We start from the raw sequence: 18,901 nt of genomic DNA on the forward strand, positions 1-18,901 counted from the left end.
CAGACACATATGTACATCAAAACAAGGAGAATTTGTACACATTTGTTCATCCACAACTAGAAGGCATTCTTAAAATAAAAACAATAGAAGGAGATGGTAATTGTATGATAAGATCAATACTAGATCAACTGAGTAGACAATATCACACATATCTTATGTCAGACCATAACGTTAAAAAATTGAGAAAATTTATCGCTGATTATATTTATCAGAAAAGAGTACAATTTGAGGATTTTATGTTTGATTATAAAGATCCAGATGAGGACTTCGAAATCGGATTGGAAAGGATGAGAGAAAATGGCAGATGGTTAGGACATGAGGCATTATTAGCAGCAACTGAGATATTGGAATTAACTATAAAAATAACTGGAAAAGATGGAGCAATCAACATAATAGGAGAAGCTTACGCTAATAACGGAATGCTTAATATCTTTCATACAGGAGAAGTTGATCAAAATCACTATGATAGTATAGTAACTTATCGAGATAATATAAACAATTCTAACGCAATCAATAATACAGATATGCAGATTGAAGGAATTATAGAAAACAATAAAATCAACAACACGGGAAAGAAAACAAGTCATTACACAGATAAAAACAAAGAAAGTGCTGATAATAATAAAACAACATCATGCAGCATTATAGCAGAAGGAATGTTGAACAATAAAACAGAAAACTCAATTATTCACTTACAAAAAAGGACAATTCTTTAGCCTCAAGTAGTAAACTACTGAAACTAGCTAGTTGGAATATTAGAGGGTGTAGAAACAGTAGGAAAAGAGATGAGATAGACGAGACTTTAATGACATACAATATTGATATAGCTGTACTACAGGAAGTTAATACTCTAGGAGACGAGATTGTTACAGAAAATTATGTATGGAAGGTGGCTGATAATCATGTAAATAAAACAAGAGGATTAGCATTAGTTACAAGAAAACACATTGATGTAAAAATATTAAATTTAAAATTAATAAGAACAGGATTACTGTGGATCAAACTCAAAGTAATGGATAATATTCTCATTATAATCAATGTTCATGCACCTAATAAACAACAGAGTTCTTTTTTGTGTAAACTTAATGAGATTGCATCAAACATAAAGGATAGTAGACATTTAATAATTATTGGAGACTTTAACGCTCAATTGGGTACAAATGATTTAGAAGGTGAGGATAAGAAAATAATAGGGAGAAAGTTGGGACATGACATATGCAACGACAATGGGGAGCTTTTCAAACTCTTTCTTCATACAACTAGATTGAAAAATGTGTCATCAAAATAAGGAGTTGGAACGACCACAACATGGAGAAGTGGAAATAAATATAGTCAAATTGATCATGTTTTAATTCCAACAAAAACTAATTTTAGAATTAGGTTCGTCAAAGGTTATTGGACTCCTATTAGTTCTGGTCATAAACTAATCTTGGTAGGAATAGTAATGCAGAAAACGGGTCGCAAATATTCGGCAAGTAATGGACCGACAAAACTTAACATTGATTTACTAAAAGACAAGAAGATACAGGAGAAATATCAATAAGAATTAAAATCTATTCCTAATCCTGAAATAACGAAAGACAGTTCAATTGAAAAATGCTACTCAGATTTAGCTGTAAAAATACGAAGGGCTGCGAATAAATCAGTTAGAACATCAAAGACTCCTAGTACCCCGAAAAGAAGGAAAGCATTTGATCGCTTAAAAAAGCAATAAAATATCTAGTCAGTTCCAGACAATCAAATATACAAATATAAATTGGGTAATAGAAGACAAGAATTTAATATCGCCAAAAAAGAACATAAAGAAAAGGAAATAAGAGATTTTTTCACAAACCTAAATGATTTTGACGTAGGGCAACGCATTAGGAAAACACACATTTTTTGAGAGGGTTTTTTAAAAATAAACGGAAAATTAGGGCTAATATTAGTACAACAACTTGGGAACAGATTTTGAAAGAAAGTGAAGGTCCCGAAATACAATTTTGTCAGCAACAGGATTATACTCCGTTACAGGAGCCGCCTTCATCAGAAGAAATTATAAATATAATAAAAACTCAGGTCAAGGAAAAGCAGCTGGTCCTGATCACATATATATGGAATATATAAAAAATGCAGATAGGGACACTTTAGAATCACTTATTAAAATTATACAAAAAGTATATATGGATAACGAATTGCCAAGTGAATGGCTCAAATCGACTCAAATTCCCATACCAAAAAAGACAAACGCAATTAAAGCAGACGATTTTAGAAGAATTTCTTTATGTAACATAGTATATAAAATTTATGCGAAATGGTTAGTAAAACAGTTAACTATATATGCAGGTGAGCCAGATTTATATCAAGCAGCATTTACAAATAACAGATCAACTGATGATCATATATTTGTAACTAGGAGAATTATGGAAGAATATTGGAATGCGGGAAAAGATTTGTATATAATTGCTCTAGATGTTAAAAAAGCGTTCGATACAGTCAAAATTCAGAATCTAAGAGACATATTATTAAATCTAGGTGTACCGTCAAGATTAGTCGATAGGGTCATTGCATGCATGAAGAATGAGTTGACCAGAGTTTTATGGAACAATCAATTATCGGGTGAAATTAGAAGAGGAAAAGGTATAAAACAAGGATGTCCACTATCTCCTACTTTATTTAACTATATTATACAAAATGTTATTCGTAAAATTGCTCAAAAAATTCCAGAACTAAGATTACTGGATATAAATTGCCTTAAATTACCATTAATTCTAGCGTTTGCGGATGATTTACTTATAATTGCAAATAGCAAAGAAGAATTAGAAAAAATATTAAAAGTACAGAAGTAGGTCTGACACTAAATCATACAAAATGCCAAGTATTATTGAGGTTACCAAATAATAAAGCAAGTTACCCTAAAACCATAATACTAAATGGCATACAATTCGATGTGTATGAAAAATTAAATATTTAGGAATTTGTTTATCAGCCACATTATACAGAAAATCTACTAATAGTTCAAGATGTAGAAATACATATAAAACAAGCCGAACAGTGATAGAATTCTGCAAACAATTTAAGCCCTCGTGGGAATTAGGTAAACTTATATACAAAACGGTTTTAGCGCCGTCAATAATCTATGGAACAAAAGTAGCGGTGCTTACTAAAAAAAGCAGAATATCAATGGCTAATTATGAGAAATCAATTCTGAGGGCCATATTCAATAATTGTTCAAGGCCGGATGGTTTGAGGTTTAATTCAAGAAAGATATTAGAGGGGAAAACAATAAATAGGAAAGTTAGAGTTGGTAGAATTAGCTACTACGGCCATATATTGAGAAGAGAGGATAATCATCCAATCAAGTTAGCCTATAAACTAAAACTAAAAAAAAAGAAAAAAGGAAGACCAAGCATAACATGGGTAGATTCTTTAGAAGATGATTTAAATAGGTATAATAACATTAGTATTGTAGAATGGGAACATGTGGCTAAAGATAGGGATAAAATAAAGAATAAAGCAGAAGAAATATATAAAGAAACAATAAGCGAAATTTCTGATGGGGAAACTTCTTCAGAAGATAACCAACAAAGACATAAATACAAACACTGGAAGAAAAAAACATGATTATGGGTAGGCTAAATTAAGATCTAAACACAACTACACATCTACAAAACAACTGAAGCGTTCACTATACAAATTTCAGATATCTACTGGTATCGATATTCAAATAAGGCTTGGACCCACTTTATCAAATATTAGGCGTTTAAGCCATATCATTCTTCTCAAACAACAGAGATCCTGGTTGTAGGTTGCACATTATAAACTTACTGTTTAATCCTAATAATTATTATTGATATTTTATATTTTGCGGGAATAACCTTATATAACATAATTTTGATAAGTTTGTATTCTTCTATTCTTGACACTACTCATCATATTTTGTAATTGAACTTGGTAAAGATTGGATGATTATTTCCTCTTCTTAGAACATGACTATTGTAATGTTGGATGAATATTTTAAAATAAATCTAAATAAATTAGTTTTTATCGTTTTTAACTTTAAAAAAAAACAATTGTAAACAAATACTGTAATTATGTTTTATTATTGTTATAAAGGTAAATAGTATTTGGATGTTTTTATTCATTTGGGCAATTTATTATTTAAATTGAATTGATATTTAATTATTGTAAATTAATTATCTTGCGAGAACAACATATAACTCGTCTGACTACTTGACTATCTTTGGTGATAACATGTTTCGTGCGGTTGGTGTCTTGGATAAACAAAGTGGAACTTTGCTTCAGTCAGTGCAGCAATGACTCCTGAAAGTATAGATCCTATTTCAACCATTTTCTTAAATCTAGGGAGGAGAACAACTGCAATCGCCAATTGAATCTATAAACAATAAGCAATTATCCTGCAAGGTTTCCAGAAGAAGAAAAAAAAAAAAAAAAAAAAAAAAAAAATAGAAACGGAAATAAATGATTCCGCTTGCAACAGAGGAGTAGAAATATCGCGTTTTATCAGTCCCGAGAAAATGTATTTCCAAAAGTAAAACGTGTGAACCTTCATGTATTCATATGTTAAAAGTAGATTTCGAACTGTGGTTTTAGAGGTGAAGTGTTGGAGATTCAATCTTTTGAGAATCCCGACAAAAAAAAAAGAAAGAAGATAATTGTAATAGATGGATTTTATTATGTTTTGCATTTGACTAATCGCCATTCGCGTTGGACTAACAGCGCATAGTCGCTTTTCTTGTACGGGCTGGAAATTAGTAAGCGGGATCCCGTTCATTCGTTGCGGATTGTAGAGTGATCAATCCAGCTCAAGTGTCAGCTAAGGCCCGCCTTTAGAGGCAAACAAACGGAGGGGAGTGAAGTTATCTAATAAGTTTAACAGAAACTTACCCGACAGTCGCCCAAAACCCATACTTTGGACAGAATCTGAACCGAGAATTAGTAGCTTTCCTTTAGTCCTCGCCAGGTGAATCGGAAAGGTACGTGAAGCCGGGTCGAAGGGAAAGTGGGCTACTAAATCGTGGAAATGGGTTTTCCAGACGCTCTTGGGAAATACAAGTCGGAAGCCACTCACTCCGCACCTTTAATTCGGCCATTTTGCACAAGAGCTCAAGATGCCATCTTGTGAAGCAGCGATCGACACTGGTGAGCCACCGGTAACTTGAGGTTTATGGAAACCTTGTAATTATGATCATAGAAAGTTCATCGTAAACCAGATATGCCCATTTAGTTTATTGTCCAATCCGAATGAACTCGTTTATATTAATAAAAGTTGAATTAAATTGTCTGGATCTCAATTGATTTCATTTTCAGCAATTCCGTTCATACCACAATGTTCTAGTACGTTCTCAGTCATTTCATTGGTAGATCGTTTTTCTTTTTTTTAAGGCTTCTATTCCTCTACGGTAAGCGAGAATCGGGTTGATGGGAATACGATAGGCAACCAGGGAAAAGGAGAGCAGTTTTTGTTTTCTGTTGATTTGAAAAATGGTTTGAAATATTCAGAATATCCTGTCAGCAACCATTCGAGGATTGTAAAATATATAGATTAAAAAGTCTCTCATATGCGAGAGTGGCGATTAAGCCACCAAAGTCATTTAACACATCAAACTATTTTGCGAACGGTTACACCATGTATGTTTTAATGATGTTGCTGAGTATGACTTTCAGCATTGAGTTTTCTTAGTCGTTGATATTGTAAAGCTACGAAAGTTTTATATATAATATAAATATATACACAATAGTATATGTAGGAAACCTACAGTAAATATAAATATATAAACTATAATCTTTAATAATCATTACATGGAAAAAAAAAAAAAAAAAAAAAAAAAAAAATTAAAAATTTGAAATTTGAAATTTTTAATATTTCTTTTTAATTTACACATATGTTCAGTGAATTCAAAATGATTTCTCATGGCGGTTTAGGATGTAGACTTGCTTTTAAAACATTTTTCTTGCATTCTTATAGAATTTTGGTCCTCTTTGCTTTTGTATGATCCTATGTTATTTGACGTTTAGAAACTCAGTGTCTTTTTTACAAAAGTAGTTTAATTAAAACATATAAGCAAACACTTTGCATAATTTGTCATTTCATATTAAGTGTAGAGACGAATGTATATCAAAAGCAATACACGTCACGTCCTCTTACATATATTATAGCATTACAAAGCTATTGTCCTTTTTTATTAAATAACAATCCTTAAATATTGTTGTCATCACGTTTATAAATACTTCAATCACCATGATAAAAAAAATAGTATCAGAAAAAAAAAAGTAAACAGATAAAAAAAAAAAGTAAACAGAAAAAAAATGATTGTGAAAAAAATAAGAATACATATTCATTTTAATCAAGACGCTCACGTAATTACCTATGATACTGCCATCTGTCCTGTTATTTCATCTTTTCAGAAATCAAGAAGTCTGTTTTGCAATTTATCCAAGAATATTCCGAACTATTGGTTTTCCATCTCTGAAGACAGCACAAATCTAAAACTAGCTGATGTTGAAGAAAGGTCATCCCTCATCCAGGATATACGAATTAAAACTTGGTGAGAGAATTCCATTATACATGATATATATATATATATACATAAATATTTACCAAATTATATACCACTGACAAAAAAAAAACATCAGGGCACCCGATTAAAGCGATTTGGATAGGAAGAGTGGAATCGCCAACTTCCTATTGTTAACATCTCGTGGATAAAGGGCGGGCTCTTCTCCCCATCTATTGGGTCAATCTGGGAAACGAGGGCTAGATTATAATTTTGTGTGTACGAACTTTCTTCTGGAAGGAGATTCTCTATTCATCCCGTGGATTCGCATAAGTGTCTTTGCTTATGGAACCACCCCACCCATTTTGGCCCTTCATACAGGAGTTTGATGAAATACATACAATAGTATAATCATGATCAAATCGTTTGTCAGATATGGCCAGTGCTATCGGCAGGTGCCTTGCTACAATAGATGGCAGTATCATCATCATCATCATCATCAACATAGAACCAGGAAATACACAGTTACTTTCGATTACCGAAGTCGGTAAAATTTTACTGAGTTTTTGAACAGCTGACTAAAGTCACTGAAAAAAATTAAATACTGAAAACTCGGTAAACCAAAATGCTCCAGAACTGTCAAATAGTGCCGATCACGTCAATACTTATTATCGCTGATTTGTTCGGTAAATATTTTGCTTGCTGATTTTTTCAGTGAAAAACATTTTTAGAATTGCGATCCAAAATTATTAGAAAAATATTGCAAATTGAGTAAAATCATTCACGGTTGCGAGTCGGGTCCTATTTAACAAAATGACTGTTCTTTTTTTGAACATTATATAAAACAGTGTAATTTCAATTTGATTTTCAAGAAACCTTAGGCCTTTAATAAAAAAAACCCCTAATTAAGTATGAATAATCGATTTTCAACATTATTTTAAATTAGGGCTGCCCAACGATGGCCGGATGCCGGATGCGGCGCTGGCTCCATTTTTTGTGGCCCGCGGCATATGCATATGACATATCAGATTTTCCATTTATTTGAAACCAGATGCACTAAACTTACACTTAACCATGTCGGAGCTAACCAAAATACCACCAACTCACAGAGTGAAAAAAACTGAAGCGGGCTTGAGCATCCGCCATTTGTGTTTTGTCATGTGGTGCTGCACAGAAAAAAATAATGAAAACTAATCAGCGCGTAAAAAATACAAACGCGGAAAATTACGCTATTCTGAGCATACATGAATCTTTTTAATCTATTACGCCCTAAATGTATGCAATTTGTATAGCATTATACCACTTAATCGAATAAATAGTGAAATAATGCAACACAAATTGAATACATTCAAGCGAAAATATCGTTTAAAATTACGCTCTTTTTGACATGCCCTTTATGTGCATTAGTTTCGTGTAAATTTCAACAACTTTTTCTATCTGTGTGTATATTTACACGTTGATTGAAAATTGAAGCAATATTGATTGAAAATTCAACGAATTCCATTTATTTTTAGAGTACTTTTTGGAAAAAAAAACATTGTGCTGTAAAATTGAGTGTAAGGAAATGTAAAGTTACATGTTTTTCGATGCTCTAATTATGTGCATTAAAATTCACTCAATTTTTAATCGAATTTTTGTTTCAATCACTTTATTATTATAGTAGTTAAACAATCAACCTAATTTTCAACCAAATTTCTGATTCAATCAATTTATTTATAAATCATTTCTTATTTACACGTCATGTACATTTAATTATTTTTTGCTGTGACGGTAACTAAAAATGTTGTTATTATAAATCTACGTCTATTATAATCTACTAAAAAAAAGTCCATGGTTTTGTCTTATTTTAGTTAAATAAAAGGTGACGGAATTTAGTACATCAACTTCGGTGATTTCAATTATAGCCACTGACGAAATTCCATTCATAGTTCTGAAATTTAAACCTGAGTTAATTTTCACCACCATCAACAGCATCGGTTGTCTTCTTCTTATTTTATTTGGATTCGTCTATTTAACAGATTTTGTGGGCGCGCAATACGTATTGCCCAAGCTCCGGGCGTTAGTGGATTCGATATCCGTTCAAACCACAATTTCAAGAGGACAAGAAAGGGGTGGCAAAAACTAAATTTGGGAGAGTGCGGATCTTATTCGAGAAATCGTTATTTTTGAGGTTCACCATTCTGGCCTTGATAATTTGTGTGATTCGATTGCAGCGTGCCTTAAGCTCAGCCAGTCCAGTACGCTGAAACTGCATCGTTGGAGGCAGGCAAAATTTTATTTCCGAAAATTTACCGACGATTAATGACAGTCATACCCATTCTTCAACTGGAAATAACGTTCGTTTTGACGACTCATGTGGCATGCCTACTTCCGACTTTGATTTTCTTAATGAACAATTGCATCACATGATTGATCCAATGTTCAAAGCAAATACCAAAACTGTAAGCAGTTCAGGTTGGTATCAAATTTGCTCAAAGAATTGTTATTGGACTTCGTTTTAATGGACCCAAATAATTTTTTGAAAATTCTAAATTGGAATGCCCGCTCTTTAAAGGGTAAGGAAGATGAATTATTCAACTTCCTATCAGTTCATAATGTGCACATTGCCATTATAACTAAAACATATTTAAAACCTGGTCTTTTCATCAAAAGAGATCCAAATTATTTTATTTACCGAAATGATCGTCTTGACAGCGCCTGTGGTGGGATCGCCATTGTCATTAATAGACGTATCAAACATAAATTATATTCTTCGTTTGAAACCAAAGTTTTCGAAACCTTGGGAGTTTCTGTTGAAACAAATTTTGGACAATTACCTATCTTTTATTGCAGCCTACTTGCCTTTTCAATGCAATGGGCAGCAAAATAATTTGTTGAAAGCTGATCTTCAGATTCTGACTCGCAACAAATCAAAATTCTTCGTAATTGGTGACTTCAATGCCAAACACCGTTGATGGAATAATGCTCAAAGCAATTCCAACGGCAAAATTTTATTTGAAGATTGTTCTGCGGGATATTATACTATTCAATATCCCAATGGACCAACTTGTTTTTCATCCACTCGAAATCCTTCGACAATTGATTTGGTTTTAACGGATTCAAGTAGGCTGTGTGGCCAATTGGTAACTCATGCTGACTTTGACTCTGGTCACCTTCCTGTGACATTTGAAATCTCACAAGAAGCCATTTATAATCCAATCAGCTCTACTTTTAATTATCATAGAGCTGATTGGGATTTATATAAAACGTATATCGATAGGAATTTTGATGTTGATATTCCTCTCGATACCAAAAGTGATATTGATAATGCTCTCGTATCTTTGACAAATTTAATTGTCGAAGCCAGAGGCATTGCAATTCCTAAATGTGAAATTAAATTCAACTCCATTATTATTGACGACGATCTTCAGCTACTGATCCATCTTGAAAATGTGAGGCGAAGGCGAAGAACTCGTGATCCCGCTTTGAAAGTAATTTGGCGAGATTTGCAAAATGAAATTAAAAACGTTTCGCTATTCTGAGAAATACCAACTTTGAGAATAATGTCTCGAAGTTGGATCCCAGTCAGAAACCCTTTGGAAATTAACGAAAATTATTTTAAAAAACCTCAAAAGCCAATTCCAGCGCTTAGAGAGGGTAATAAAATTTCATTAACCAATGGCGAAAGTGCTCACAAACTTGCTCAGCAATTCGAGAGTGCCCATAATTTTAGTCTAGGTCTCACTAGTCCAATTGAGGATCAGATTACACGGAGATTGGAAGACATTCTCAATCAAGATAATGTTTTTGGGCGTTCGTTGGGACGTAATTTGGATGAAGTCAGATCTGGTACTAGAAAATGTAGACATATGAAAGCACCGGGTGATGCTAATGTTTCCTACATACTTATCGAAAAATTTCCTGAGAGCTCTTTATCCTTTTTGGTTAATTTATTTAACAAATGTTTTCAATTGGCATACTTTCCAGATAAATGGAAAAACGCCAAAGTTGTTCCAATTTTGAAGCCGGACAAAAATCCAGCTGAGGCTTCTAGTTATCGCCCAATCAGCTTGCTTTCTTCAATAAGCAAATTGTTTGAAAAGATTATTTTAAATAGAATGATGGTTCATATTAATGACAATTCTATTTTTGCTGATGAGCAATTTGGTTTTCGCCATGGGCATTCAACCACTCATCAGTTATTAAGAGTTACGAACTTAATTCGGCTCAACAAATCTGAAGGATATTCGATTGGAGTTGCTCTTCTTGATATAGAGAAAGCATTTGACAGTGTTTGGCATTATTATGTACGTTATTAAACTGATCCAGAATTATTTATCAGATCGCTCACTACAGGTAAACTATCAGAATTCCAAATGTGATAGATTACCTGCAAGGGCTGGTGTCCCCAAGGCAGCATACTAGGGCCCATATTGTATAACATTTTTACTTCTGACTTACCTGATTTACCACCAGGGTGTCAAAAATCTTTGTTTGCAGATGACACGGGCCTCTCAGCCAAAGGGCGAAGCCTTCGTGTCATTTGTAGTAGATTGCAAAAAATTTAGGATATTTTCTCCACTTACTTGCAAAATGGAAAATTTGCGAATGCTTCCAAAATTCAGTTTATAATTTTCCCACATAAGCCGAGAGCTTCTTATTTGAAACCTTCTAGCAGACATATTGTCACTACGAATGGAGTTCCAATCAATTGGTTTAGCGATGCCAAATATTTAGGACTTCTGCTGGAGCAAAAATTAACTTTTAAAAGTCACATTGAAGGCCTTCAAGCCAAATGTAACAAATATATTAAGTGTCTATATCCACTTATAAACAGAAAATCAAAACTTTGTCTTAAGAACAAACTTTTGATTTACAAACAAATTTTTAGACCAGCCATGTTGTATGCTGTGCCAATATGGACTAGTTGCTGCAATACCAGAAAGAAGACACTTCAGAGGATTCAAAATAAAATTTTGAAAATGATTCTGAAGTTGCCTCCGTGGTATAGTACCAATGATCTTCATAGAATTTCTAATATTGAGACATTGCAACAAATGTCCAACAAAATAATTTCCAATTCTAGACAAAAATCGTTGCAATCTTCTATTGCAACGATTATCTCCTTGCACCCTTAGTATAAATTAGGTTAGGTTTAGGTTAAGTTAAAAACATTGTAATTCCTACATGGTTCAATTAAACCAGAGGAAAAATCCTAACTGCCAGAGGCAATTGAAATGTATTAATAATAACTAAAACTGTAACATAGCAAATACTTGACGTTACGTAAGGTCATCCTCACTGTCTCGTACTTGACGTACGACGTACGTACTTGACGTACGAGACACTGAGGACGACCTTACTGTTGAGGTCAAAATACGTATCTGTCAAGGTACAATTAAGTGGTGGAATTAAATGGCAATGGCTTATGGCAAGTGAAGACATTCCACTAAAAAGCTCAAAATAATTTTCTTAACGAAAAGCTAATGTTTTAAGCTTTGAAATGATATATAAAACCTCATATTTGGAGAAAATTGACTTCATAACAAATAAATCAATGTAAGGGATGATTTTTTATTTTCATCAGCTTTTTTCACTTCGCCAGCCCATATCTTTTGACTGAATAAACATAGCTTCAATATTTTCCGATTCTCTTATCTAGGGTTTATACTTTCATATGATATATAAATTAGACAAATTGGAGAAATTTTCCGATTAATGGCCAGCCTTTTCCCCATAGTGCATTTGTACCAGAAATTCCGGGTTTCCGGAACCTGTTCCGTAACTACTGCATGGCTAGTTCTACTCTACGAAGAAATTAGATTTTTTTTCTAGATTTCTTGTGCAATTCTGAGAAATTCGAGTTTTTTTAGTCTTCAATCATGTGAGTTTTGATTTTTGGATCAGTTCTTCATTCGTCGTAAGTACCAAGGCCGGGGCACTTGGAAGGAGGAGGGGGCTTAACATGGCCACCCACAGGTCCAACCTTGGAACCTTCCATAGGCAAAGTTTAATTGAAGAATGAATTAGAATTAATAATTAAAAATGTAAGTAAAATGCGGATCGGTTTCGCCTGTATCAAACGAAAACAATATAAAATCAGAACACTGTTATTCAGCTGGAGAACTTCAGTTTTCGAAGGCTACATTTTCAAACCTGCGGTCCTGAAAGAAACGACCAGGTTAGGCGACGTTGTTGGAATTGGGGAGGTGTGAGGTCCTCCAAGCTGACCTTATTGGATGACATAGTTAAGGTTGGAGAAGAGGGCTTAGAACCCGGCTTAAGGTTTCCGGGTTGCCTGATCACCATGGGAGAGTTCAAAGAAGGCCCGCCAAACATAAAAGTTCGAAATGTCGGAAGATCGATTTATTACGTGATGCTGGTCATTTGTACCGGAAGTTCCGGGTTTCCGGAACCTATTCAGTGGCCATCCGAAGACCAAATTTTATTCATTTGGCTATTTTTGTAACACATTCACATTAGCCAATAAATACACATATGTACTGTTGTTATGGTGCTAAAAGTTTCAAAATATTAAACATTTGTTAAAAAAATGACTTTTACCACACTTTAAAACTCCCCCTCTAAAGAAGGGATGGTCATCCAGAGCATCTTACTCATCCACCTTCTGAAACAACTATTCCTCTTGATCACAGTTGAAATTGCATGCATTTTAGTAGGAAATTTACCATGAACGAGCCGTTTTTATTTGTCAAAATTTGAGGGTTAACTGACTATTAATTTCAGAGTTACCGTGATGAACTTACTTTAAGATAAGAAATCACGTTCATAAAATATAAAAAAAAATCTATTGATATTAGTGTATGTAATGATCAAATGACTTGCATTGAAATGTTACAGTTGATTTCAGTTTCAACTAGCCGCATTCTCTCGAGAGCAGAAAATCATGCAGTCAGTCAGAAACACCCAATTATCCGCTGTAGCGCACTTGGAAATAATTACACACGTAATAGTACCATTAAACGACACCAATCGCTATCTCAAGCGATAAGTACTTACCTCCTCAATGCAACGTACGGATCAAATTTGCTCCAAATCTATCTCTATCTGCGTTGATACCGGCGGGAAAAGAAACACGCGTATCACAGTTTAAAACATTCTTCACTTTTGCTCCACACTCTGATAACGATGAGTTACGATTAAACACCCTCGATATTCACTACATATTTTCTGTGATGCACCATTTAATACCGTGTCAAGTTGATACGCAATCAATCTTGTGGATTATACAAATTTTCCTCACTTCAGAATACAACTATTCCTTGGGAAGCGGAGGTCACACAACCACACGAACATGAAAAGTGATCAATTATATTTTACACATTTATGGGATACGGTTTCAGCCAACTTCGTGGTTTTTAGCAGCCTTAGCCTATAATGATATCCTTCTTAAGCATTTGCCTAACATTCCTTTTCCAATTTAGACTATACATACTGGCGCAATTAGAAACACAACCGTCACTTACTAAGACGATTCAATCACATACAAATAATTTCCGTTTCTCCCAAACAATTATCTTTCACCGCAAAGCTATCTTCTGGAGTGAAGCCACTCAACTTCTGTCGATTAGAACTGCTATCACTATTAGAACTAAGATTCAGCAACACACATCTTCCACGTGACAATTATCCACTTGTTCCCTATCAGCCGTTGCACATTCAAACAGTGGTTCGGAATGACTGAGGCCACCAAAAGCACTTCTGTGTCGCCAGACTGCTTCAGTTCTGAACATCCATCCCCAAACTGAGAAGCTGATCCATCCTCCCTGCGTACGGCAAGAGGTCAGCAAAGCAACTGACGGAAACGACTCCAGACCGGCATGTTTCAAACCTGAATGAAGTGTGAATGGTTTTCCATTCCGCTGACCATAATCGGCGTACATAGTGTCTCGGGTTTATTTCGCGAGCATGCGTCAACGATGATTGCACAGTCCCGAACGCGGATGATCTGTCCAGTGTTGCTGGAATAAGTTTATGACATGATTAACGTAACGTGCATTTCTATAATTAACCAGCGTTGTCAATATTGGAGTTCAATAAAAATTGAATATTCAGAGAGCTGCAAAAACAAAAGGATATGATGGTTGGTTATTCAATTACATATTGAAATTGATGTAGAGCTATCCTGAAGATACTATAATGTGTGGTCATAGATTCTTCTCAAATAGTTTTTAAAGCAACACAAACTGTACTTTGCTGCAAAAATGTTCCCAGTTGCAACCAAAGTTTGACTAATTTGCTATTTAACCCATTCTTCTTCTTCTTTTTCTTATTCTTCTATGGCTCACATTCCAACTGGAACTTGGCCTGCTTTTCAAACCTAGTACACAGAAAAAAATAATAAAATTTAGTACACAGAAAAAAAATGAAAAGTAATCGACACGTAAATCATAAAGACGTGGAAAATTACACTATTCTGGGCGTACATGGATCTTCGCCCTAAATGTATGCAATTTACATAGCATTATGACACTTATTCGTATAAAAAGTATAATAATGCATACATTTAGGTGATAATATCTTTTGAATTTACGCCCCTTATGTGTAAATTTCAACAACTTTTTCTATCTGTGTATTCTATTAGCATTTCCACACTTATTAATTGAAAGCTTTCTATGCCCGCCACTGCATGAGTCAAATCGATTTTGCTCCACAGTGCTCATCTGATGCTTTACCATGTTCTGAGTGTCCTCTGAAAATTTGATCTAATTTGGATTAAACCTGATTTAGCACAAGCCGTTTCAAGTTTGCATGCAAATTAGTATGGGGAAACCTGGGCGCAATGTGAAAGCGTCATGAACAGTATAACGGAAAAATAAATTTCCCCATACTAATTTGCATGCAAACTTGAAACGGCTTGTGCTAAATCAGTTTTAATTCAAATGAGCTCAAATTTTCAGAGGACACTCAGAACATGGTAGAGAATTAGATGAGCGCTGTGGAGCAAAATCAATTTTTTGAACCACCCTAGTATGTATCTTGTGTGGCAAGTTAAATGGATACATTATGCCCAGGGCGTTGAGAAAATTTCCAACCCGAAAACATCCTAGACCGGACCGAGAATCGAACTCGCCATCTCCGGATTGGCAATCCTTCGCTTCTGCACGCAAGGCTAACTGGAGACCCCGGATTTGATTCATTACAGAAGCTGATTTTTTGAGTGGTTTGAATAGTGCTACATACTGTACTTTTCCTATAACTTCGTCTAACAGATCGTTGTTTGAATTCCACTAGTTGGGGAGTTGAAACGATGGCTGAACTTATAGCATATTATTGGAATTGATTATCATTAGGATTATTAGGCGATACTAAGAGCTCTCAAATATTAGACTTCGACATCCGTGCGACGAAAGTCATAACATAAAAACAAATCGATTCACCAAACAGGGTTACTGCCTTTCTATGCCAAAAAGACCTCCATACTACATATTTCAAAATTAAGCCTTAGATTTTGACAGATGAATCAAACTTTGATTAAATGATTGAAATCCTTGCTTTGCCATATTCAACTGTGGTGCACATGCTTCATAATATTAAAAAAAAACTTTTGTTGGGAGGCTCGACAGCCAATAGTGTTATATACCTATCGACTCAGCTCAGCGCATTGAGGTGATGTCTGTATAGTGTGTCATTGGATGCGTGTGTATGGTCATTGCGTTCCGGAGTTATTAAAAACAATGTTTTTTGTCAAGGGGAAATTTAAAAATGATTACTTTTTGAGATTTCTATACCCCTCTCTCCCCTATCCTATCTCTCCCCTATCGAGTAACCAGTTTGGCTTCCGAAAGGGTAAGTCGACCGTAGACGCTATCTTGTCGGTTACCAAATCCGCGGAGATAGCTATCCAGCGTAAGAGGAGGGGAGTTCGCTATTGTGCAGTAGTGACTCTCGACGTGAGGAATGCTTTCAATAGTGCCAGTTGGGCAGCTATTGCAGATGCGCTCCTGCGTCTTGGAATTTCCGAGTACCTGTACAAGATCCTCCGGGCCCTCCTTAGCCGTGCGGTAAGACGCGCGGCTACAAAGCAAGACCATGCTGAGGGTGGCTGGGTTCGATTCCCGGTGCCGGTCTAGGAAATTTTCGGATTGGAAATTGTCTCGACTTCCCTGGGCATAAAAAGTATCATCGTGTTAGCCTCATGAAATACGAATGCAAAAATGGTAACTTGGCTTAGAAACCTCGCAGTTAATAACTGTGGAAGTGCTTAATGAACACTAAGCTGCGAGGCGGCTCTGTCCCAGTGGGGGATGTAATGCCAATAAGAAGAAGAAGAAGAAGAGTACAAGATCCTCGGAAGCTACTTCCAGAATCGAGTACTGGTATACGACACGGAGGCGGGTCGGAAGTGCGTTGACATAACCTCAGGGGTTCCGCAAGATTCCATACTGGGTCCGGTGTTATGGAACGTCATGTACGACGGTGTCTTGAGGTTGAAGTTCCCGGTGGGCGTGGTAATCGTCGGCTTCGCTGACGATATTACGCTGGAGGTCTACGGCGAATCGATCGAAGAGTTGGAGTTGACTGCAGCCCACTCGATCGCAATTGTGGAGGAGTGGATGAGTTCCAGGAAGTTAGAACTGGCTCACCACAAGACTGAGGTGGTTGTTGTTAACAACCGAAAATCGGAGCAGCAAGCGGTGATAAGGGCAGGCAACTGCACGATCACCTCTGAACGCTCCATCAAACTCTTGGGAGTAATGATCGACGATAAGCTCACCTTTGGTAGCCACGTCAATTACGCCTGCAAGCGTACCTCCACAGCTATAGTGGCATTGTCCCGAATGATTTCCAATAGCTCTGCGGTTTATGCCAGCAAGCGCAAGCTTCTGGCTAGCGTTGCTCTGTCCATACTGAGGTATGGGGGCCAACAGGGCACGGCCCTGCGTATTAACTGCTACAGAACGAAGTTAGAAAGTACGTATAGGCTCATGTGCCTAAAGTTGAGAAGCGCGTACCGTACCGTGTCGCACGATGCACTCTGCGTCATCACCGGTATGATGCCTATTGACATCGTTATCGGTGAAGACATAGAGTGCTTCGAAATGCGCGGCACGAGAGGCATCCGTAGGACTGTCAGGTTGGCCTCAATGGTCAAATGGCAGCGTGCGTGGGACAGTCTCACTAAGGGTAGATGGACACATAGGTTGATACCGGAGATAGGTACGTGGTTCAAGAGGTGCCATGGGGAAATTACTTTCCACCTGACCCAGGTCCTTACAGGCCATGGTTGCTTCAGACAGTACCTACACCGGTTCGGACACTCGGCCTCGCCCGAGTGTCCGGTGTGCGTTGGTTTAGAGGAAACGGCGAAACACGTGTTGTTCGTGTGCCCGCGTTTTCGCACAATGCGTGACCACATGCTTGCCACATGTGGTCTGGACACTACCCTGGACAACCTAGTCCGGAGGATGTGTAAAGATGAAGTTGGCTGGAACGCCGTTTTATCGGCTATCGTCCAAATCGTCTCGGAGCTACACAGAAGGTGGCGCGTGAACTCGAGAAATTGCTAGTTCAAGCGCAAATAAAAAGGTGGGCCAAGGGTTCGAAGGCTTCATGGGTCATTCCGGTGCCCTGTGGTCGAACTCGATCCTTTTATCGAACAAGTGGCAGCGCGAAGAACAACATGGTATCGCCGCTTTCGCGGCGTCGGGCTCAGGCGGGTTCCGAGCCCGAGGACGGAAAGGGTCCTCGTCAAGGCTAGAGCAGGCGTAGGCACCGCGTCGGCAAGTCCCTCTGTGTGCTGGCGAATAGGCCCTATCGCAGAAAGGTCAATTTGGGGTGCACGCGGCATCATCATTCTTGATACCAGTCGTGCAGAGGGAAGCAGGCGCGAAGTCGACCCTGCCCACCTTCCGAGGACATAGGGCGTGGTAAGGCCACCTGGAAAGCCGGCAATGCGCTGGCACGATACCATGGTGTTCTTCTAAAAAAGCGAGTCACGATGTTCGATGCTGCAAGGACACGCAGCTAACCTCGAGGGTGCGTTATGCACTGGCCCCACTTTGAAGCACTACTTTCTGGTTGTACCGAAGGGACGATGGGCTTGGCGGCAATGGAAACGGTTTAGCGGGTCGGGGATGCAGTCCTGCCTCCCTCATTGGAGGTGGCCCCTAACCCCGCACTTCCTGGTCAACCCAGGATGTCTGTTGAGCAGATTCCCCCTCAATTGTTTAGGAAGAAAAAAAAATACCCCTCTTTCCCCTCTGTCGAACTTTTTCGTATACATAGTATATGTGCTATCAAAAAAACTTAGGGGGGAGGGGCCCCTAAAACCTGTGACATCATTATTGAATGACCCACAAGGGATTCTTGAGGAAAAAAATGAAAATAGTTCAATATATCCCTCTACAGGGTGTTCAATAAGTTCGAATACAAATGTTTGATCATTGTGTTTGTAAGCCCAA

General features: G+C 36.8%; 1 protein-coding gene across 5 annotated transcripts in view; it reads right to left on the bottom strand.

The window, feature by feature from the left end:
• The window catches only part of LOC134205256 (tachykinin-like peptides receptor 99D), a 153,230-nt gene extending 138,898 nt beyond the window's left edge, over positions 1-14,332 (bottom strand). For 3 of the 5 annotated variants that reach the window (XR_009978101.1, XM_062680350.1, XM_062680351.1), the window contains exon 1: positions 13,497-14,332. The gene's annotated coding sequence lies outside the window, so the exon portion shown is untranslated. The remainder of the gene's footprint in view (positions 1-13,496) is intronic. The other 2 variants (XM_062680348.1, XM_062680347.1) reach the window with 2 other exon arrangements.
• Between the last annotated feature and the right edge of the window lie 4,569 nt (positions 14,333-18,901).

Source organism: Armigeres subalbatus, chromosome 1 (genome assembly GCF_024139115.2).
Source record: "Armigeres subalbatus isolate Guangzhou_Male chromosome 1, GZ_Asu_2, whole genome shotgun sequence".
Lineage (NCBI taxonomy): Eukaryota > Metazoa > Arthropoda > Insecta > Diptera > Culicidae > Armigeres > Armigeres subalbatus.